Here is an 18,798-nt window from a genome sequence, read left to right on the forward strand (position 1 = left end):
ATCCGCCTTTGCTATCTGTTGAGGTACGCTCTTGCGTTGGGCTTGCAAACCTTCTGCCTTGGATTTGTCATATCCAAATTTTCCAATAATGTCGATTCTCAATTTTGTAGATGTCGATGTTGATTCCTGATTCTCGATTGTGGATTTTGTTGATCATCACTTTGTTGATTGTTGATTGTAAGACCAATGCTTATTTTCCCTCTCTCTCTCTCTCTCTCTCTCTCTCTCTCTCTCTCTCTCTCTCTCTCTGTGCATGGCCCGTTGGGTCAATGCCGATATTAAGATGTTCAGTCCTAGCCTTCAAAATTTGTATAAAGTAGTTCATATTGCAACTCCATCCTTTCCCAACGACTACCAATAGTCAAATTTGTGCGTTTGACAAGCTGTTGTCAATCTGTGTGTGTGTGTGTGTGTGTGTGTGTGTGTGTGTGTGTGTGAGAGAGAGAGAGAGAGAGAGAGAGAGAGAGAGAGAGAGAGAGAGTGTAGAATACGCAAATCCAACATTTTTCAACAACATACAGATTGTAGTAGCCAAAATTTTGCACCTGATAGTTTGCATGTGTGTGTACACGCTATGTGCGTGGATGCATGTCATTGTCACAGTGTGTGTGTGTGTGTGTGTGTGTGTGTGTGTGTGTGTGTGTGTGTGTGCGTGCAAGCCATGGTTTTGAAAGCATTGCACAATAGTAGCAAGTTTGTAGAAATGTGGTACATTGTCATTGATTGATGAGTAGGGAGATATGGACAACTCAAATTTTTAGAAGTCGTGTGAAGGATGAGTTGATCGAAGCCGATCATCCGAAAGCACTCCATGTGTTTAGAGAGAGAGAGAGAGAGAGAGAGAGAGAGAGAGAGAGAGAGAGAGAGAGAGAGAAATATTGAGAAAGTCTTCAACTTAAAAGAATTGAAAAATGGAGGAAAGAAGGTGATAAAAGAGATATCAAAGTGATAAAAGAGATATCAAAGATCTACTTGATGAGTCTTGATCTGAAGATCTAATACGAGAGAGAGAAAGATAGAGAGAAGGCATACTGATGCATTGTTATCTTTCTAGAGTGATTCCGAGGAGTACGATTCCATTGTGTGTGTGTGTATATGAGAGAGAGAGAGAGATCCAATTGCCATGCTTTTCTAGAGAAATAGAGAGAAGGCGTACATATGCATTGTTATCTTTCTAGAGTGATTCCAAGGACTATGTTTTCATTGTATGTAAGGGCGCGCGTGTGTGTGCGTGCATGTGTGTGTGTATGAGAGAGAGAGAGAGAGAGAGAGAGAGAGAGAGAGAGAGAGAGAGAGAGAGAGAGAGAGATCCAATTGCCATGCTTTTCTTGGCCGCAGCAACGTGCGGGTCACATATATAGTTTAAATAGATAGATAGAGTACTTTTTTACTTTAGATTGCCAAACTCAGAAGTCTTCGTGTTTTTATTTTCTGCCATGTCACTAGTTACCTTTCACTTTTACACTTTAAATTAAGTGTTCCTTAAGATGTGAGAACAAATAACCACAATGGTTGTTACCATCACCCACAAGTTATAACACCGACTCTTGTGTTTGTGAAAGCACATAAGAGGAATATTTACAACTTAGAAGTTGTTTTGCATGTTTGAAAGAAGCTTTAAACTTCTTGAAACCATATGAAACACTTTAAACCACCTATAGCATTAGAAAAAATATGAACCCTCTAGGGTCCCTTTGGGATTAAGGTTAATTAGAGGTCAGTCAATAGGAAGAGGGTGGTGGACACACTCTATACCCTCAAAAAAGTAGCGGGACAAGGTAGCCTTACACCTCTTAATTGCCTCTTACCTAATGACAAGGTAAGGGAGGTGGTTAGGGGAAAGAGGGGGGGGGGGGGGGACCACTTTGACCTCTTTTCCCTCACTTTTTGGCTCGGATTTAAAAATACACTAAAAATTTCAAATTTTCAAAAAAAAAAAAAGAAATTTCAAGTTTTCCCTCCTTAAAAGGTCCCCAAACCTATTTCATGGTCAAAAAAGTATTTTTGACCTTCAAAAGTTAAAAACGTGCACTAAAAAATCCAAAAATTTGATTTTTTTATAAAAAAAATCAAAACATCATTTTCACCCTCCAAAGTCTTTCCAAACCTATTCTATAGCTAAAAAGTGTTTTTCTCTCTCTACAAACCCTTTTCCAAGCTCTCCATTGCTGCAACAACCACATGCACCCCCTATAGTCCATCATTATCTCTCTGCTAGCTTTCTCCCACCTCCATTGTAGCACCAAGCAAGCTCCTCCTCCATCTCTTCCCCTTGCCCACCACATAGTTTCATACCAAGCTAGCTCCTCTCCCTTCTCTCACCTCCATTACAACATGAAACAAGATTCTACTCCTTCTACTTTCATTCACTCACACTACATGGAAACCTCTACTCCCGAAGGTGGCAAAAGTATGAGCTCACATGAGTTGCATACCACAACAATAGGAGGTGTGAATATCGCGTGGGAATTGCAAGGGTTCATCTCCAACATAAAGATAGAATGGTAAGAAGACTACCCTTGTAGCTTACATTCAGAGCTTAACATCATCTCCATCTTTAAGTTTATCATGTTGGAAAGAATTAACCTCTTTATGGCTTTCAGTGTTTAGGCTTCACACCTCATAACACTGGGTGGTGCTATTTTGTTGATAGCTTTGGTACGCAATCTATAGTTGTGTAGCATGTGATTTGAGTCTCACAATGTAAGTAAGTTGTATTATCTATGGAGATTCGTCAAAGATTTTTCTTGTAATTTATTCTTCATATAATTGTCATTAGATAATTGGAATGATATCATTTTGTACTTTATAACTTTGTGCTCACATAATCTTTTGTTTACTTACAGATTCAATTTGTTTTAAGAGGACATGAGCAAGCAACCATGTGCAGAGATGGAAATCACTCTATTTTTGTTCCTTGAGGAACCTTTCACTACCATGTTAAAAGATTTTGATAAGAATAGTAAGTGTTTTAGAATCTTGAACCAATAGGGACTCTCTAGGAGCTCTCATAGAAGCCATCCATATAGTACTACTATCTTCCCTAGTGTCATAGACATACAAATACTCAAATGTATATGAATCTATAGATGAGGAAGACAAATACTTGTAAGAGAAGCCTAACAGCAACAACATTGTCTCCATTTGTAATTATTTTTCATGAGGCTGGATTCCTCTATAAATGCAATATAAATATGTTTTTTTGTTAAATGGTGTCGCATTGAGTGAGAGTATTTAATTTAGATTACTGAAGTTTCATACAGATCTGAGAAATATTGTTTACTTTTATGGATATTTTGATTTGCCTGTACGATGATTCAAGTCGCAAGTCTTAATCACTCCACCTTGAAGAAATTCAAGCAATATTTTGATTTCAGTTTAATCATTAATGGTTATTCTTATTAAAGTGGATCATAAACTTTGTCAAGATGTCCTCATTTGGGGATGTTGAATATATATCATTAGCAATGTTTCACAAGTTAAGAAAGCTAAACTCTTGCTTTCTAACATGTTATTGCTTCCATACTATGCATATGCCAAGCTTGATTAGAGAAATGATCACTTGAGATGGAGGTGTCTATGTATAGGGGTGACTTATTATTGATTCTTGTTTCATCATACATATATTGTAAAGCCTTTGAGTTTCCAACTTTTTGAGTAGTGTTGACAAGTTTTTGGTATGAAATCTTCTTAGATATCCCTATTCATTAGCTATTGGTAGCTATTTCTTTGGTATTGCTAAAGATGATACCAATAGCTATCACCTTGTGAACTTAACTGTTAAATTTCGGATTTTATTTTTACCATGTAACTCATTTGGATAGAGAAAGTCTAAACATAAATTATAGATACATGCATTGTTAACATAGAAGATATGTACCACTCGAGCCTATGTAAACTTCCAATCAAGAAACCTTTGGTTGGATACTATAACAATAGGGGTCACATGTGGTTTCAAATACCAAAGAAATGGCTTAACCAAAACATTCCCAAGTATACTAGGTGGACACAAGGAAGTAAAAATTGGCTCCTTGTTTGGTCGATTTCTAGTGTTTAATGTTTAGTGCACAGGATTTGTGAGGTCGTTGACATAACTGCTGGATGGGCCATTGCGCGCCCTTGTGGCCACCCTTTTTTTTGCATTTTCTAGCTTTGTTTGCCCCTTAGGATGGCAAACATGTTAATATTTTATTTAAATTTAACTCTTCATGGCCAGAACCACTTAACTTAAAACACATGGATAAACCGAAAAGCCAAATCACTATGGAGACAGTAGACACAACTCTTAATCATTTTGTCATTGCAAAGTCATCTGAAATGATGTGAGCCTCTACAACTTCTTGAATAGCCTCCAACGCTATTGCTTGCATTTTATACTGATTTCCGTAGCTTTCAATCACCTCCTTCACCGTGTGAGCATATTTTTGATGCATGGCCATGATTCAAGTGTTAAAGTCTTTTTTTTTTTTTTTTTAAAGTGTTGAACTTTTCGGTTGTTTTCAACAGCTTCTAGATTTCAATCGGCTCCGAATCTGTCTGGGCTTGTCTCACATGAATTTGTTCATCTCTTCGCGTTCTTTGACCATCATGTGATGAGAAAAAATCATATCTTGCTCGCATTCTCCAAAAATCAACATGCAAGTTGATAATTTATTTAAAAATGATGTAAAACATACATTTTTTACTTTTTTCTTAATCTACGGGCTCCAACGAGCATTAAAACCATGGAATTTGAAAATACTCAAAGAACCATTGTTTTTTATTGTGTTAAGGACTGTATTTCCTACATACAAAACTTTCCCAAAATCTCGCCCTAACACCTTCAAAAGTGGCTTCCAAGGAGTGCACTCAGTCAAAATTTGAAACTGAAGAAAAATAATCAAGCACCTCAAGCATGAAAAACACCTCAAGCATGACAAGCACCTCAAGTAGGACAAGCACCTCGAGCTTGGGCCGGGTTCCCACCTCAAGCTCAGCCCTAGCTTACTTAAGGTCAAAGGACTTTTACACACATTTATTGGAGGTCTTCAATGAAGCTAACCCTAAGGTCTTATGCTCCATTGGTTAGCCTTGCTCTTTGATAGACCATCTCCCTTTTGGGCCCCTTTACCATTGGCCCCGTGTTGAGATAGATCTATAAGCACATACCTATATCTTAACACTTGTTCCCGTTTATTCTCCCACATTAAGTGATCAATTTAATATGAGAAAATCATTTGGGTTAGTTAGATATTAGATTTTATGACATTACCTCTCTCTTGAAATCATAGTCGTCCTCGACTATGAGGTAGAAGAGATAAAGTCTTAGTCATTAGTCAGTTGTACTAAGCGGGTAAAGGATCCCTTTTTACCCTATGACATCTTTCCAAGATGGATGACTAATCCATTTGGTGCTTGGGAGACATAGCTGCCGCAAGCATGTCTGCTCTTTAGTCCATTTCATTCTCCCAAAGTAGAGTGACAAATTCTACTTGGTGTTTGAGAGACGTCGTCATCACAAACATGATTCTAAGCATGCATACTAGTTAAATTTTGTGCACAATTAAAAAGAGGACTAGTCATATAAGACAAAAACATGAGTTATTTAAAAGAAATTTGTACATTTGCTTACTCTAATGTAGCATTGTAAGCATTGACAAGGTTCATACTATCCTTAAGTTGTACTCCTTGCATCCATTTAGCATCTTCAAAAGGATAATTTTTGAACTTAATAAGATACCGTCGGATAATCTTACCATGTCGTAGTACCTTGTCTTCATGCCGAAGGATAGCTTTGGGTTGTAGCACCTCTTCTTGGTCTTCAACTTCGGGAGGGTCTTCAATAATTGGTTCAATTGGTGGCTCTCCTTTGTAGGGATTAAGTAAGCTTACATGAAAGGCATTGTGTATAAGCCAATGGTTGGGCAACTTGAGTTGATAAGCCATCTCATTGATAGGCTTCAAGATTTGGAAAGGACCATAGTATCTTTTTGCTAGTTTAGCATAATACTTTTGATGGCCCGTAGGATTTTTGCCCGTCGTTTGCCTTAATCGAGCCTTAGGAAACTTGAGTAAGACCCAATCATTTTCTTTGAACATTAAGGCTCTTCTGTGCTTATCAGCAGCATCTTTTTGCCTTTGTTGAGAGATGGCTATAGCCTCCCTAATCTTTTGAAAAGATTCTTGTAGGTCACGGCTATACTCATCGGCGGCGAAGATCTTCCCATGTACTTTCAGTAGCAAGGGACTTTTAGGTCTTCCTTCTATGATCTCGAAAGGTGCTTTGCCCGTAGAAGTATGTACAGTATTATTGTAGGCATACTCTACTAGCGGTAAATACTTTTCCCATTGTGAGCGTTGATCTACTTCGGTAACATAAGTCTTGAGTAGATCGAGTATCGTAAGATTGGTTATCTCACTTTGGCCATCCGTTTGTGGGTGATAGGCCGAAGAGAAATTCAATCTTGTTCCTAGATTTTCAAAGAGACCTTTCCAGAAATTACTGGTCATTCTAGGATCTCTATCTGACACGATGGATGTGGGTAATCCATGGTGTTTGAAAATCTGAGATATGAAGAGAGTTGCCATTTGATGTGCCTTAATAGTCTTTTTGACAGGAATAAAATGTGCTTGCTTGCTAAACCTGTCGACTATTGTCCATATTCCTGTATTCCCATGGATAGACTTGGGTAATCCAAAGATGAAATCCATGGATATACTCTCCCATGGTGAATTTGGAATAGGCAATGGCTGGAGTAATCCAGGTTGCTTCCCTCTATCATACTTGGTCTTTTGGCATACTACACATTTTGAAACATACTCTTGTATGTCCACTTTCATGGTAGGCCAATAGAAATACGTCTCTACTCCTCGGAGAGTAGGTTGAATACCTCTATGCCCTGCATATGGAGGAGCATGGGATTCATACATAACCTTCTCACGAAGGGAATGGGTAACACATAGCCTATTGCCGTGGAGAAGATAACCATCCTGCAAGGTGAATGGTTCCTCTTTCTTCCCCAAAGCAAGGGCTGACATTATGTCTCTAAAGTCAGGGTCAGTAGCATACTCATCTATCATAGAGGATAGATCATTGTGAGTAGCTATAGACACCGCATTAACTTTTGGTCGTCGTGAAAGTGCATCGGCAACTTGATTGTGCTTACCAGCTATGTGAGCAATATGGAAATTAAATTGCGAAAGAAAATTTGCCCACCTCATTTGTTTGTCGGAAAGCTTGGTTTGCGTCATGAAATACTTGAGACTTTGGTGGTCGGTTCGTAGGATAAATGGAGTCCCCAATAGGTAGTACTTCCATGTGTCTAGGGCATGTAGAACAGCTAAAAGCTCTTTCTCATAAATGCCCAAGACTCGTTCATCACCATTGAGCCTTCGGCTCTCATATGCTATGGCATGCCCTTCTTGAAGCAAAACCGCTCGAAGGCAATCACCACAAGCATCACATTGGACCTCAAATGGCTTTGAGAGATCCGGAAGCACGAGGACTGGTTGGGAAGTAAGCTTCTCTTTGAGTTTTTCAAAAGCATTTTGCTCCTTAGCAGTCCATACAAACTTAACGTTCTTCTTGGTTAAGTCGTGTAGTGGTCCTGCTACTTGAGAGAATTTTGCTATGAAGCGTCTATAGTATGCACACATACCAATAAAGCTTCTTAGCTCATGTAGATTCCTTGGGTTAGGCCATGATTTTATTACCTCTAACTTTGATGGATCCATACGAATACCATCGTGAGAGATAATATGGCCTAGATATTGAATCTCTTGAAGGAAGAATTCACTTTTCTTTTGGTTGAAAAAAAGTTTGTTCTCCCTCAAGGCTTGAAAAATCACTTGGAGATGTTGCTTATGTTCCTCCAAAGACTTGGAGTAGATGATGATATCATCGAAGAACACTCCAGTGAATTCTCGATATGGTCTAAAAATTTTCTCCATCAAACGATTGAACGTAGCTGGTGCATTAGTCAAGCCAAAAGGCATGACTAGATATTCATAAAGACCAAATGTTGTGCGAAACGCGGTCTTTAAGATATCCTCATCCACTATCCTTATTTGATGATAGACACTCTTAAGGTCAATCCTACTGAAGTAGGTAGAGCCTTGTAGCTTATCAAACAGATCTTCTACCCGAGGTACGGGAAATCTGTTTTTGATAGTGATATGGTTTAGTGCTCGATAGTCCACACACATACGGTATGTACCATCTTTCTTTTGCACTAAAAGGACTGGAGAACAAAAGGGAGAGGAACTAGGCCTCACCATCCCTTTGTCTACCAGCTCTTGTACTTGCCTCATGATCTCCTCTTGTTGAGCTTGTGAGACTCGATAAGGAGGTTTGTTAGGCGGTGAGCTTCCTGGAAGGAGCTCAATATGATGGTCATCATCCCCTCGTTTTGGAGGTAGGTCCATAGGGATATCATCGATGAACACATCTTGGAATCCTTTTAGAAAAGTAGACAAGTCTAACTCTTCTTGATTCCTATCATTTTCATTTGATGAAACATTATTAGCTTTTAGAGACTCTTTGACATAAATCATGTACGCAAAAACTGAGCTCTTCATTGGTTTATCAAAAGAAAGAGGATTTACAAGTGGAATAGTGCGACCACGCTCACTAGCATCTATATACATGTTCTTTCCCCTGTAGGTGAAGTAAATTCTCCTTTCAGGGAACTTCATGTTGGCAGCCATGCGATCAAACCATGGTGCCCCTAGGATAACATCCTGATGTTGGAGGGGAGAGATGAAGAAGTCTTCTTTGTCGACATAGCTTTGGACATGAAGCCTCAACTTCCCAATCAAGGGAGTAACAGAGGCTTGTTGTCCCTTGAAAGCTGCATCAGCTGTTACTATATCTCCCATCTCAAAAGCTTGAATGCCCAACTTGGTGGCCAACTCTATTGATATGAAGTTGAGAGTAGAGCCAGGGTCAAACAAGATGAAGGCATCATGCTCTCGTACCTTTCCCCAAGCATAGGAGAGTGATGATCCTTTGCAATGAGCATCCTCTTTTGGAGCTTCGATGGTGGAAGCCCTAGGAGTCTCATTGCGAGTATTCTTCTTGGGGCAAGAACGATAGCCATGTCCTTGCTCCCCACACTTGAAACACTTATGGTCCTTGCGAAAAGCTTCAAGCTCTTCAGGAGAGAGTTTGTTTTTACCTTTGTAAACTCCCTTCTCCTTGGACCGATTGCTGTTGTTGTTGTTGGAAGTGCCTTGGGAATTATTTTGAGCATTGGATTTCCCCTTTGCATCATTTTTATCTTTGTTTTCCATGGGCTTGACATTACGTCTAGCCCCTTGATGGAAATTGATGCGTGAAGCAACCATGGTGTGGTGGATTACTTCGGTAATAGTACCGGGCCGTTGAGAGTTGATATATTCGGCCATCTCTTCAAGTAATCCCGCACAGAATTGCTGTCTTTGCTCGGCAAAGTCTATCCTTTGAAAGACAGTAGCTTTGAGATGTAAATCCCAAAACTCATCTACATACTTGTTGATAGACTCATGAGAGAGGAGCTTCAAGCCGCGCCATTCGGTAAGAACTTTATCTTTAGTATCGCTTGGAAGAAATTGCTTCATGATGGAAACTCGTAGAGTTTTCCATGTCTTTGGGGCTTCTCCATTGCCACGAAGGCTAGCCCACCATTGACGAGCTGATTTTTGGAAGTGCATAGCTACATGGCGTAGCTTGGAGGATTCTGTGAAGCCCTCGTCCCCAAAGGCCGCATCAAATTGCTGGATGAAGGCCAACACTTTGTCGGTAGCACCAAAGGTGCCATCGTAGGTGAGAAAAGAGATACTCTTTCCTCCCTCCTTGAACTTCTTTAGCTTTTGTGACCTTCGCCATGCAGGAAATGATTTGCGATGTCCTCCCCTCTTGTATTCTCTAGGAGAATAGCCATAACTTTCATCGGAAGAGAAGGAAGGTGAAGAAGAAGGAGAAGAGGGTGACCTCTTCCTAGCCCTTTTCTTCCTTTGTTTCCTCTCTTGCCTTTGAGAGTGATGAGGAGAAGGACTATGGGTTTCTCTTTTCCTCTTGGGAGGAGTAGGCGATCGTCTAGACCGCCTTCTTCGTGGAGCCACATCTTCAGAAGAACTTAGACTTTCATTGCTTTCTTTCTCTTTGGATTCCTCCTCTCGAATGGGAGAGAGTCTTCTTTTGGGGGTATCTTCAAGAGGCCTCCTAAGCTCTCTCTCCTCTTGGAGAGGAAGGGAAATGCCATAGGCACGAAGTTGTTGAGTAACTTCGGCTTGCAAGGTAGGGTTGCCCATAGCTTGTTGCAACCTAGTCACAAGATAATTCACAAACATGGGAGCATTATCATTAGCACCTTCATGTGCAAAATCAAAGCTATCAATGTTCATTCTACTCTCTTGATTATTGTCAGCCATGTTAACAAAATTTTATGTATGTAATTAGTGTATGCTTTGGCAATTCAAAACTTTAGTTGCCACTCCTCTTAGCCTTTGAAAATCGGCTCTTAAGTATCTACACCCACGGCTCAAAGTGGTTAATTATAGAGAGTAGAGGAGTAGGTCTAACATAGCAGAGTTGCCAAGGGCTAGCTCCTTTCGGACTTCTTATGGCTCAATAATGGTAAAGCCGTAGGCAAGTCTAAAAAGACTCCATTATTAAGTCCAAAGCTCCCGAGGTGTGCACCATCCCCCACATAGTGGGCTTAACAAAACCGGTATTAGATCCCAGTTCCAGTTACTCTATTATAATTAACAACATCAACCATTTATAGGATACTTAAGGACCTCTCTTCTTAAGCAAGAAAAGAGAAACCAAATGCTCTGATACCAATGTAATGGAATTTGCCTATTCAATTTGAGAATAGCAGAATTTAATGAGAGTACTTTCAAGAAATGATTTTGTGAGCATAGCGGGTAGACATAATTGAAGATAGCAACATAATCATAGCAATTAGTTAACTTGGCATAGACAATACTTTTGCAAGAGAGAGAGTTTAGAGAACATGACAACAATTGAGGACCGGATTTATGTGGAGCCGGTCCCCCCTCCAATAGGCATTTGTATTATGATTTCTCCCATAAAGAGAGACTTGTTACAATACAGTCTTTGTGTTCCTTGTGACCTAGGTGATGCCATGAAGATGGAAGGCTTCATGCACCACAAACATAACATAAACTTGAAGAAAGCTTTAACTATCCCAAGCCTCAGTCCCAAGACCTCAAACACCTTCGAAGGTGGAGAGAGCTAGCAGGGAATGAGGGTAGGGAAGAGGAAGAAGAAACATTTCGTAGGAGAAAGAATTAGTTCCTCACTTATCATACTCTTGTTGCTAGCATACATAATAGCATAGTAATGAAGAAGAAGGAGATGGCAAGCTTAAGCATTGAAGCATGGCTCTTGGTTGGATTTGCACTCCATAGCCAAGAGCGTTGGTGTAGGCTCTCAACCTCTACTTGCTTGGAGAGGGAGCTCTTGCCCTTTTGCATATCACACAATGAGAGTGCTTGTGAGTGTGTGTGGGTGAGTATACCCCCTAGGCACCCCCTAGCTTGCTTGGGTCGGCCCCCCCTTGTAGCTCATACTTGAAGCTCATTGGACCCCTCCAGGCCTAGCCAATCACAAGCAGGAGCCATTACAAGCAACATGGGTAGCCTTGGGACAAGTGTCCCCCTTTCCCCTTTGAGAGAGAGGACTTGATAAATGCTAAAACAATTAGATAATTCATGTAATTTATCATTGGACCCCTTTGAAGCCTAGCCAATAGGCTTCAAGCAACACATGAAGATAACATGGGTAGGGGCCTGACATGTGTCCTTGTTGCCTCTTCAAGTTGGGCTTCCCTTGTGTGTGTGAGTGGGTGTTCTCTCTCTAGCCCCTAGGAAAAGGGCTCGCCCCCCCTCTTGTAGGAATGATTTTGACTTTTAGGTGATCAAGCACCTTACTCACCAAGCATGACAAAGCACTTGAACTAGGGGGTGTTCCCACAAGCATCTCAGGCAAGCTTCTCAAGGCACCTCAAGTACTTTAATCATGCAGCAAGTCAAGCACCTCAAGCATGGAGCCAGTCAAGCACCTCAAGCATGAAAAACACCTCAAGCATGACAAGCACCTCAAGCAGGACAAGCACCTTGAGCTTGGGCCGGGTTCCCACCTCAAGCTCAGCCCTAGCTTACTTAAGGTCAAAGGACTTTTACACACATTTATTGGAGGTCTTCAATGAAGCTAACCCTAAGGTCTTATGCTCCATTGGTTAGCCTTGCTCTTTGATAGACCATCTCCCTTTTGGGCCCCTTTACCATTGGCCCCGTGTTGAGATAGATCTATAAGCACATACCTATATCTTAACACTTGTTCCCATTTATTCTCCCACATTAAGTGATCAATTTAATATGAGAAAATCATTTGGGTTAGTTAGATATTAGATTTTATGACACTCACACTCACACACACACTTGCCCAAGCATCTACCATGACTTGACTATCTATGACCACGAGTTGTGCTTCGGAGGAGGGAGAATAATCTCCAAGGAGTTAATATAAGGGTGGATGAGTGAAGGTGTTTTGGGACAATATAATATGTAATTTGATGCTAAATGTTTCCTAATAAGATCTAAGTTTTATATGTATCTTGTTGGGTTTGCTCGTTTTTATGATTGCTCGGAGTTTGAAATTCCCCTTGCTCTTTTTTATGATTGCTCGAAAAGATTTTTTTGGAGTTTGAAATTCCTCATCTTGCAGTCAACCATGGCTAGGCACATAACCATTTATGGATGACAATGTGGTCACAAGATTGTTTTTTTGTTTGACGATAGCATCTATGTACTTTCTATCTCTTTTGTGATACAACATTATGAAATATCTAATGCATTCCATTTTCATCCATTAACTCTAATGGGAGAGCAGATAAAGATAAAGGCTACTGAACTTGCTAGTGGTGAACAAATCTTCCTTCTCAATCATGGCCAATTTCAATTCTAGAAGGTTCACATTGCTATTGAAAGCACACAAGGCATTGGAATGAAGGACACACTAGTAATAGTCCGATGGTCCCTCCAGAGTAGGTGGTATACTACATGCAATGACTTTACAAAGCAGCCTACACATGGCACTCAAGCAAGCAAAGGATATCATTTAAGTTCAAGATCTACATATGCATTATGATGGACATGTGGCATTTGAGTTACCATCTTTTGATCTATTTGTGCATGAACTTATGACAATTGCAACATGTGAATTTACCATGGAGACTAAGTTTGCACAATAGAGTTTTGGAATATGCTCAAGAAGATGGTTCAGAAGCAAGGATATGACTCTGTATCAATGTGTGTGTGAACACATTAAAGGAAGAGTATGGCTCTTTTGTTTCAGACTATTTTAATGTGTATGAACACATTAAAGGAAGAGTATGGATTTTTTGTTTGAGACTATGTGAGATGCAACATGGTTACTTTGCTACACTATACTCTATAGAGTAACTATTGAGATCTTGATCTAATCTTTTTCACTGCTTATGCTCGCTCGTTTTCTTGTTCGCTCGGAAGTACTCACTCAAGGATTGGGATTCCTCCTTTCAAAAGATATACTTTGCCGTGAAAAAGAAACAATTTTGTGTCAGATTACCCAAAGAGATGGCCGAGTATGTCAACTCTTAACGGCCTAGTTCTATCACCAAAGTAATCCACCACACCATGGTTGCTTTGCGCATCAATTTCCAACAAGGGGCTAGACGGAATGTCAAGCCCATGGAAAATAAAGACAAAAATGATGCCAAGGGGAAAACCAATGCCCAAAATTCTTACAAGGCTATTCCAATAACAACAACAATTGGTCCAAGGAGAAGGGATTTTACAAAGGTAAATATAAACTCTCTCCTAAAGAGCTAGAATCTTTTAGTAAGGACCACAAATGCTTTAAGTGTGGGGAGCAAGGCCATGGTTATCGTCCTTGCCCCAAGAGACTTTCCCGCAATGAGACTCCTAGAGTCTCTATGTTTGAAGCTCCAAAAGAGGATGCTCATTGCCAAGGATTTCTCCTTTCCTATGCTTGCGGAAAGATGCAAGAGCATGATGCCTTTATTTTGTTTGACCCTAGTTCAACTCACAACTTCATATCCACGGAGTTGACCGCTAAGCTAGGCATAAAAGCCCACAAGATAGGATATGCATTGAAATCCAATGGAACTATCAAGGGGCAAGACGTCTCAGTTACTTCTTTCATTGGAAAATTAAGGCTTCATGTTCAAAGCTATTTGGACAAAGAGGATTTCCTCATCTCCCCTCTCAAAGATGAGAATGTTATCGTTGGGGCACCATGGTTTAAGCACATGGCTTCCAACATGAAGTTCCTTGAAAGGAGAATCTACTTCACTACAGGGAAAAGAGCATGTACATAGATGCTAATGAGTCGGGGAACACCATATCCTTGCAATAAAGGGAATCAAGAGGAATTTGAGTTGTCTAATTTCCTAAATGGTTCCCAAGATGTTTTCATTGATGACATCCCTAGTGAGCTACCTCTCAAATGAGGGATAATGACCATGCAATTGAGCTCCTACCAGGAAGCTCACTGCCTAACAAGCCTCCTTATCGAGTTTCACAAGCTCAACAAGAGGAGATCATGAGGCAAGTGCATGAATTGATGGAAAAAGGGATGGTGAGGTCTAGCTCCTCTCCATTTTGTTCACCATTTCTTTTAGTGCAAAAGAAAGATGACACATAACACATGTGTGTCGACTATAGAGCACTAAATAAGATAACTATGAAAAATAGATTTCTTGTGCCGCGCATAGAAGATCTATTTGATAATTTACAAAGTTTTGGCCTGAAAAATGCTCCAGATGCATTCAAATTGATGATGGACAAAAATCTTCAAGCCACTCAAATTCTCTTGAGGAGTACAAGCAACACCTCCAGGTAATCTTTCAAGTTGTGAGAGAGAATAAGCTTTTAATTAATCAAAAGAAAAGTGAATTTTTCCTATAAGAGATTCAATAGTTAGGTCACATTATCTCTAAGGATGGCATCCATATGGATCCAACAAAGTTAGAGATAATAAGAGGATGGCCTAATCCAAGGAATCTACAGGAGGTACAAAGATTTATAGGTATGTGTGTATACTATAGATGCTTCATAAAAAAATATAAAAAAACCTCACTAATAAAAAGTCCATTACACGACTTAACATAAAAGGAACATTAAGTATTCATGGACTGCAAAAGTGCAAGAAGATTTTGAAGAAGCTTAAGGAGAATCTTATCTCTCAACGTGTGCTCACACTACTAGATCTCTCAAAGCCATTTGAGGTCCAATGTGATGCTAGTGGTAATTGCCTTGGAGCTATTTTGCTTCAAGAAGGGCATGCCATAGCATATGAGAGTCAAAGACTCAACTTCAATAAGTGAGTATTGGGCAAATACAAAAAAAGCTATTAGCTATTCTATATGCCCTAAACACGAGGAAACACTATCTCTTGGGGACTCCATTCATCCTACGAATGGATCACAAAACCTCAAGAACTTCATGACGCAAACCAAGCTCTCCGACAAACAAATGAGGTGGGAAAATTTTCTTTTGTAATTTAAATTTCATATTGCTCACATTTGTTGGCAAGCACACTCAAGTGGTCAATGCACTTTCACAACGACCAAGGGTAAATGTTGTGTCTATAGCAAGTCACAATGATCTATCTTTTATGATAGATGAGTATGCTACTGACCAAAACTTTAAGTATGTAATTACAGACTTTGCAATAGGAAAGAAACAAGAACCATTCATCTTGAAGGATGGTTATCTTCCAAACGGCAATAGGCTATGTGTTAATCACCCATATAATTCGAAAATCATGTATGAATCCCATACTTCTCCTTATGCGGGGCAAAGAGGGATTCCATAGTCTACTCTTCGAGGAGTAGAAATGAATTTTTGTTGGTCTACCATGAAAAGTAAACATACAAGAGTATGTTTCAAAATGTGTGATATACCAAAATTTGAAAATTGATTGAGGGAAGCAACTTGGATTGTTTCAGTTGACAGGCTTAACAAGAAAACACACTCTATGCTTGTCAAAAAGACTATTAAGGCACATCAAATGGCAACCCTCTTCAGATCTCAAATTTTCAAGAATCATGGATCTCCAACATCTATAGTGTCGGACAAAGATTCTAGAATGACCAATAATTTCTAGAAGAGTCTCTTTTGGAATCTAAGAAGTAGATTAAATTTCTCTTTCGGCCTATCATCCACAAATGGATGACCAAAGTGAAATAACTAATCTAATGATCCTTGAATCTACTAAAAGCCTATGTCATGGAAGTAGATCAATGTTCTCCATGATAGAAGTACCTACCTCTTATAGAGCATGCGTACAATGACATTGTACACACTTTTATGGGGAAAGCACCTTTCGAGGTTAAAGAGGGAAGATTCAAAAGTCCCTTACTACTTCAATTACAGGGGAATATCTTCGCTGATTATGAATATAGCTGAGACCTACAAGAATCTTTTCCAAAGATTAAAGGGGTTATATCCATCTCAGAGGAAAGGCAAAAATGGCTACTGCTAATAAGCATAAAAGAGCCTTAGCCTTTAAGGAAAATCACTGGGTCTTGCTAAAGTTTCTCAAGGCTCATCTGAGGCATACTATGGGCAAGAGTCCTATGGACCACCAAGAGTATGATGCTAAACTAGCAAAAAGATACTATGGTCCTTAAAATTCTTAAGCCAGTCAATGATATGGCTTATCAATTGAAGTTGCCCAACCATTGGCTCATGCACCATGTTTTCCATGAGAACCTATATAAGCTTACAAAGGAGCACCATCAAAAGAAGCAATAGTTGTTGCAAACCCTCCAAAAATCAAAGATCAAGAAGAAGTACTTCAATTTGAGTCCATCCTATGACATGAAGACAAGGTATTAAGAAATGAGTCAATGATATGGCTTATCAATTGAAGTTGCCCAACCATTGGCTCATGCACCATGTTTTCCATGAGAACCTACATAAGCTTACAAAGGAGGACCATCAAAAGAAGCAATAGTTGTTGCAAACCCTCCAAAAATCAAAGATCAAGAAGAATTACTTCAATTTGAGTCCATCCTATGACATGAAGACAAGGTATTAAGAAATGATAAGATTATCTGACGATATCTTATTAAGTTTAAGAATTATTCTTTTGAAGATGCTAGATGAATGCAAAGAACCTAGCTTAAGGATAATATGAACCTTGTCAATGCTTACAATGTTGCACTAGAGTAAGCATATGAAAATGCATTTTAAATGGAAAATGTTTTTGTCTTATAAGCCTAGTTCTCTTTTTATTGTGCACAGATTTAAAATTATGCATGCTTAGAATCATGTTTGTGGTGACGATGTCTCCCAAACACCAAGTAGAGCTTGTCACTCTACTTTGGAAGTATGATATGGACTAAAGAGCAGACATGCTTGCGGAAGCTATGTCTCCCAAGCACCAAATAGACTAGTCATCCATCTTGGAATGATGTTGTAGGGTAAAAAGGGATCCTCTACCCGCTAAAAAACATGGACGAATGACTAGGCTCTTCTCTACCTCATAGTCTGAGGACGACTATGATTTCAAGAGAGAGGTAATGTCATAAAATATAATATCTGACTTTACTAAATGATTCTCTCATATTAAACTGATCATTTAATGTGGGAGAATAAACGGGAACAAGAGTTAGAATAGAGACATGTGCTTCTAGAGTTGTCTCAACACGAGACCAAAAGGAGAGATGGTTGCACCTCAATAGGGGTCCAAAAGGAGATGGTCTATCAAAGAGCAATGTGCAAGAAGTGCTTCTAGACTTACCTCAGCAGGGGACCAAGAGGAGAGATGGTTACATCTCAATAGGGGTCCAAAAGGAGGTAGTCTATCAAAGAGCAATGTGCAACTAATGAAGCTTAAAAGACCTTAGGGTTAGCTTCATTAAAGGCCTCCAATGGTTAGTGTTAAACGTCGTTTGACCTTAAGAAAATTAGGATTGAGCTTGAGGTGGGAACCCGACCTAAACTTAAGCAAAGCTAGGGTTGTGCTTGAGGTGGGAACCTTAAGCAAGCTAGGGCTGAGCTTGAGGTGGGAACCCGACATAAACTCAAACAAGCTAGGACTGTGCTTGAGATGGGAACCTTAAGCAAGCTAGGGTTGTGCTTGAGGTGGAACCAACCTAAACTTAAGCAAGCTAGGGAAGTGCTTGAGGTGGGAACCCGGCCTAAACTTAAGCAAGCTAGGGCCGTGCTTGAGGTGGGAACTCCACCTAAGGTGCTTGGCATGCTTGATGACTAAGGTACTTGAGGTACTTGTCACATTTAATGAGGAAGTTTCTTGAGAATCTTCCTATGGATGGGGGGTAAGATGCTTGAGTCAAAAAGAGAACCTACACACTTAATGAGGAAGTTTCTTGAGAAACATCCTATGCATAAAAATCTCAAAGTTAGGGGAATTCTAAAAGAGCACATGGGACACATGTCAGACTTTCACTAAGCTTAACCACATGGTGTGCTTGGATGCTATTGGTTGGGTTAAAGAGGGGTCCAATGAGCTTCTACTTCCATCTAACAAAATTTCTAGATATTTTCAAGCTCTCTCTCTCTCTCTAAGGGGTAAGGAGGAAACTGGTCAAAAGACTACCCATGTGCTTGACTGCATGCGACATGTGATTGGCTAAGGGGAGAGGGGTCCAATGAGCTTGTATCATGTAGAAATTTCAGCCAAATCAAGGAAGGGGGGTGCTAGGGGGATATACTCCACACACACACACTCATTTGGGAAGCCATTCTCACTTGGTAAAAGTTGAGGAACACCACCTCCTT

This window comes from Adiantum capillus-veneris, chromosome 9 (genome assembly GCF_014529385.1).
Source record: "Adiantum capillus-veneris isolate H3 chromosome 9, ASM1452938v2, whole genome shotgun sequence".
NCBI lineage: Eukaryota > Viridiplantae > Streptophyta > Polypodiopsida > Polypodiales > Pteridaceae > Adiantum > Adiantum capillus-veneris.